The sequence below is a fragment of the Pongo pygmaeus genome, chromosome 10 (assembly GCF_028885625.2).
Source record: "Pongo pygmaeus isolate AG05252 chromosome 10, NHGRI_mPonPyg2-v2.0_pri, whole genome shotgun sequence".
Classification (NCBI taxonomy): Eukaryota; Metazoa; Chordata; class Mammalia; order Primates; family Hominidae; genus Pongo; species Pongo pygmaeus.
This window is the reverse complement of record NC_072383.2, coordinates 110,012,049-110,017,916: the sequence shown is the minus strand read 5'-3', so window position 1 is coordinate 110,017,916 and position 5,868 is coordinate 110,012,049. Positions and strand designations below refer to the sequence as shown.

The 5,868-nt window shown below is 49.0% G+C and overlaps 1 pseudogene; it reads right to left on the bottom strand.

Annotated features, from left to right (window-relative positions):
- Positions 1 to 223: 223 nt before the first annotated feature.
- On the bottom strand, positions 224 to 4,108 carry LOC129010773 (heat shock cognate 71 kDa protein-like; annotated as a pseudogene).
- Positions 4,109 to 5,868: the final 1,760 nt, after the last annotated feature.

The window sequence follows — 5,868 nt, the reverse complement described above, 5'->3', positions numbered from 1 at the left end:
ACTGTGTTAGCCAGGATGTTCTCGATCTCCTGACCTCGTGATCTGCTCACCTTGGCCTCCCAAAGTGCTGGGATTACAGGGGTGAGCCACCGCGCCCGACCTAATCAACCTCTTAAATGGTTGTCCCTGAGGAAGTAGGGACACTACGTGTTTCTTTGTGACTGGCTTTGTCTCTTAGCATCATGGTTTTGAGGCTCATCCCATTGTGGTGTGTATCAGTCCTTCATTCTTTTCTATGGCTGAATCCCTGAGGAAGTAGGGAAGTAGAAGGAGGAGCTCCATTACCAGGGACTCCCCCAGGTGAGCCTCCTGGCGGTCCTCCTGCACTTGGGTCCAGCTTGGTAATGATGGGGTTACAGCCTTTCTCCAGCTCTTTCTGCTGACGATCAATTTCTTCCTTCTCTGTCATCTGATTCTTATGGAGCCAGTTGATAATTTCATTACACTTGTCAAGAATCTTCTGTTTGTCCTCACCATTAATCTTGCCTTGACTTTTCTCATCTTCAGCAGTGGCTTTCCTGTTGAATGCATTGGATTCAAATGAATTCTTGACCCACTGCTTCTCATCTTCAGCTTTGTACTGCTCATCTTCCTGGACCATATGCTCAATGTCCTCCTTGCTCAAACGCCCCTTGTCATTCATTAGTGATAGTAATCTTGTTCTTTTTTCCTGTTCTATTTTTTATTTTTTTGAGACATTGCTCTGTTGCCCAGACTAGAGTGTAGTGGTGCAAACTCGGCTCATTGCAGCTTCGACTTCCTGGGCTCAAGTGATCCTTCTGCCTCAGCACCCCCAAGTAGCTGAGACTACAGGTGCACCCTATCACACCCGGCTAATTTTTTTGTATTTTTTTGTAGAAATGGGGTTTCACTATTGTTGCTCAGGATGGTCTCAAACTCCTGGGCTCAAGCAATCCACTTGCCTTGGCCTCCCAACATGCTAGGATTACAGGCGTGAGCCACCACACCCAGCTTCCTGTACTTTTGTCCACAGCAGAGACACTGAGGATGTCACTAGCATCAGTGTCAAGTGACTTCAGTGTGAGGAACACTGTCACAGGAAGTATGCCCGTGAGTTCAAACTTGCCAAGCAGGCCGTTATCCTTGCTCACGGCATGCTCGCCTTCATAAACCTGAGTAAGCACAGCAGGCCGGTTGCCAGAGCAGGTAGTGAAGGTCTGTGTCTGCTTGGTAGGAATGGTACTATTACGCTTAACAAGGACTGTCGTGACTCCGCCAGCAGTTTCAATGGAAGGGAAAGAGGAGGGACATCCAGGAGCAATGAGTCTTGAACATTTTCTGGTTTGTCTCCAGATCAGATGGCTACCTGGGTAGCTGGATCGTAAGCAACAGCTTCATCAGTGTCAACGCTCCTATGCAGTTTTGTTTGTTTTTTTGAGACAGGGTCTCGTACTGTTGCCCACGCTGGAGTGCAGTGGCACAGTCATGGCCCACTGCAGTGTCAGCCTCCTGGGCTCAAGTGATCCTCCTGCCTCAGCCTCCCAAACTGTTGGGATTACAGGCATGAGCCACCATGCCCAGCCTTCAGTTCTTTTCTATTGAAGAAGTCTTGGGCAAGCTCTGAATCTTGCAGTTAGAAGCCGAACCAGCAACCAGGGTGATGTCATGAATCTGTGACTTGTCTAGTTTGGCATCTCAAAGGGCTTCTTCTACGGGGTCCAGGATGCTATGGAACATTTCAGCATTCGATTCTTCAAATCGGGCATGGTAATGGAGGTATAGATGTCAATTCCTGCCTAGAGAGAATCAATCTCAATACTGGCCTGGGTGCTGGAAGAGAGAGTACACTTTGCATGTTCACAAGCCGCATGAAGGTGTGGGGGCAGCTCTTTCTTTTTCTTTTTTTTTTTTTTGAGACGGAGTCTCCCTCTGTCACCCAGGCTGGAGTGCAGTGGCCTGATCTCTGCTCAATGCAATCTCTGCCCCCTGGGTTCAAGCAATTTTCATGCCTCAGCCTCCTGAATAGCTGGGATCACAGGCGCCCACCACTATGCCTGGCTAATTTTTGGAAAAAAAATTATTTTTTGAGACAGAGTCTTGCTCCTGTCACCCATGCTGGAGTGCAATGATGCGATCTTGGCTCACTGCAACCTCTGCCTCCTGGGTTCAAGTGATTCTCTTACCTCAGCCTCCCAAGTAGCTGGGATTTCAGGTGCCTGCCACCACACCCAGCTAATTTTTTTTTTTTTTTTGAGATGGAGTCTCGCTCTATCATCCAGGTTGCAGTGCAGTGGTGTGATCTCGGCTCACTGCCACCTCCTCTTCCCGGGTTCAAGCGATTCTTCTGCCTCAGCTTCCCGACTAGCTGGGACTACAGGAACGTGCCACCACGCCCGGCTAATTTTTTGTATTTTTAGTAGAGTCGGGGTTTCACTGTGTTAGCCAGGATGGTCTCAATCTCCTGACTTTGTGATCTGCCTGTCTCAGCCTCCCAACGTGCTGGGATTACAGGCATAAGCCACCGTGCCCAGCCACACCCAGCTAACTTTTGTATTTTTAGTAGAGATGGGGTTTCCCCATGTTGGCCAGGCTGGTCTTGAATTCCTGATCTCAATGATCCATCCACCTTGGCGTCCCAAAGTACTGGGATTATAGGCATGAGCCACCATGCCCGGCCAGCTCTCCTGTTCTCACTGAGGTCCTTCTTATGCTTGCACTTGAGTTCAGCAATGCAACGGCTGTCCATTTGGTTGCAAAGTCTTCTCCACCTTCTCCAGCAGTAGATTTGACTTCAAAAATTTCATCCTCAATAGTGAGGACTGACACATCAAAAGTGCCACCTCCCGCACGCCTATAGTCCTGCTACTTAGGAGGCCAAGGTGGGAGGCTCTCTTGATCCCAGGAGGTTGAGACCAGCCTGGGCAACATAGTGAGACCTCATCTTTACGAAAAATAAACAAAAATTAGTTGGGCATGGTGGCAAACACCTGTAGTCCCAGCTATTTGGGAGGCTGAGGTGGGAGGATCGCTTGAGCTCAGGAGAGCAATGTTGTAGTAGGCCAAGATCGTGCCACTGCACTCCAGCCTGTGTGACAGAATGAGACCTTGTCTCAAAAAATAAAATAAAATAAAATAAAATAAAATAAAATAAAATAAATAAATAAAATTTTAAAAAGTGCTACCTCCCAGGTCAAAGATCAGCACATTTCTTTCAGCTCCAACCTTTTGGTTTAAGGCATAAGCAATAGCAGCAGCAGTTGGCTCATTGATAATTCTAAGTCCACTGAGACCAGCAATAGTTCTAGCATCTTTTTGGTAGCCTGATGCTGAGTCATTAAAGTAGGCTGGCACTGTGAGCACAGCATTGGTAACAGTCTTCCCAAGGTAGGCTTCTGCAATTTCCTTCATCTTTGTCACAACCACAGGGAACATCTCTGGATAGAAGTTTTTTGTTTTGAGGCAGGGTCTCATTCTGTTGCCCAGGTTGGAGTGCAGTAGTTGCCCAGTAGTTGGAGTGCCCAGGTTGGAGTGCTCACTGCAGCCTTGACTTCCCGGGTTCAAGCGATCCTCCTGCCTCAGCCTCCTGAGTAGCTGGGACTAGAGGCACATGCCACCACACCTGGCTAATTTTTGTATTTTTAGTACAGACAGGGTTTCACCATGTTGCCCAGGCTGGTTTCGAACTCCTGGGCTCAAGCAATCCACCCACCTCAGTCTCTCAAAGTGCTGGGATTACAGGTGTGAGCCACCACACCTGACCTGAAGCTTTTTGTTTTTCCCTTGTTCTCTCCTTGGACCTTGGGCCTGCCAGCATCACTCACCACCATGAAGGGCCAGTACTTCTTATCAGACCAGACAACAGTATGATCAAATCCGCATCCAATAAGACGTTGGCCATCAAAAACTGTGTTGTTGGGGTTCATTGCAACTTGATTCTTTGTGGCAGCACCAATCAATCGTTCAGTAGCCGTAAAGGTGACATAGCTTGGAGTGGTTCAGTTTCCCCAATCATTGACATTAACTTTACCTTTTTGTGCTGGACAATACCCACACAAGAGTTGGTGGAACCAAGATCAACACTAAATGCAGGTCCCTTAGAAAACGGTTGCTGGCATGCAGGCCTGGCTCGGATTGTGAAGAGAGACATAGGAACCCTAAAAGCAGTGGCCATATTCAATGAGACCCTAATTAAAAAAAAATTTTGGAGAGATGGGATCTCATTGTATTGCCCAGGCTGGTCTCTAGCTCCTGGGCTCAAAGTGATCCTCCCGCCTTGGCCTCCCAAAGTGTTAGAATTACAGGCATGAGCCACCATGCCCGGCCCTAAATTATTCAGTTTAAAATGGTTAACTTTTTGTTTTGTGAATTTTACCTCAATTAAAAAAAATGAATAAAAGGAACCCCCCGCACCTCCCCCCCACCAAAAAAAAAAAAAGCCAGGTTCATGCTCTCTGATGTCTGCCTCCTTCACCCAGGACAACCTTTGACTCCAGCATGAGGGGCTCTGAGAACCAAGATTCGCAGGCCCCCTGGAATTTCCCCCATATCAAGGCCCATATGTCCATATGCCTGGCATTTTCCTTTCCTGGTGAACATCTAGACTTGGGGATACTCCACCTTGCCCTTCTGCCCTGGGAATGATGCCAGCGTTAGTGTTGGCCCAGAATCCAGGGGCTCCACTGATGCTGCCTAGGTAGCCTTCTCCCTCCACATCTTCCCTCTGCACTGGCTTCACTATCAGGCAGGCTCTGTCCCATCGGGGCAGGTGTTGCTCCTCCCACTTAACAGGGTCTCAGGTCTGAGCCTGGCTGGCCAGGCATGGGTCACATGTCTATCCTTGAACCCCTCATCATAGCCAGGGGCACAGACCGCTCTGATTGCCCAGGCAGAGGGAATGGGCAAAATGCCTTCCATGGAACTGTGTGTGTGTGTGTGTGTATGTGTATGTGTGTGTGTGTGTGTGTCTTTCTGGGGGCACCACACATCTATTCTCCAAGGTCCATAAGCCCTGTCTCCCCTGAAGAGTGAAGCCCAGAGCAGGGAGGGGCTTCCCCAGGATCACACAACCAAGAGTCCCTGACCTGACCAGGCATTCATTTCCCCATGCCGTGGGTCAAAGGCTCAGGGACCTGCTTCTGACTGTGACCAACAACGCATTGAGCCAGGGCAGATCTGTGAAATGTGAGGCACACACAAAGTATGGGATCTGAGTTTGCTGACAGCATGGTGGAAGTGGATAAGAGGCCTTGGGGAAGGGGACAGGGTGTGGGAAGCTCAGCGGGAAACCCTACCCTGCTAAAACATCCATAGCCAGGGCTGGGCTGGGAGCCTGCCTTCTCATGAGAAGGCGGGACTGTCTTTTTGTGGGTACTCTCTTCGTCTAACAAGCACTTAGCGAAGACCTGCTGTGTGCCACGTGCTGGGAACATGGCAGTGCTAAAACAAAAGCCTCAGCTTTCACGGAGATTACATCCCAGAGGTGGTGCTCCATTCATCCCACAAGCATTTACTGAGCACCTACTGTGTGCTAGGTATAGAGACAGGTGTTGGAGATCTGGTGGTGGGCAAGAAGATAAAGATTCCTGTGTTCATGGACACCGAACAGATAAATAGACAAGAAACTTCTCAGGCGGTGATGAGAGCTGTGGAGAAAATGAAATCAGCAAGGGTTGGCAATGATGGGGGTGGCCATAGAGCAGGTAGTCAAGGAGGCCTTCCTAGAAGAGGTGATGTTGGCTGTTTCACATGTAATGAGTCTCTCCGCATGTTTAAAACCAAACTTATACTCTTTTCTCTGAGTCTTGGTCCTGTCCCCCTGCTCAAGTTGCTGAGATGTCCAGACCAGGAACCTGGCCACCGCATCGATTCCTCCCATCCCTTCACCTCCCACTTCTAACCTGTGACCAT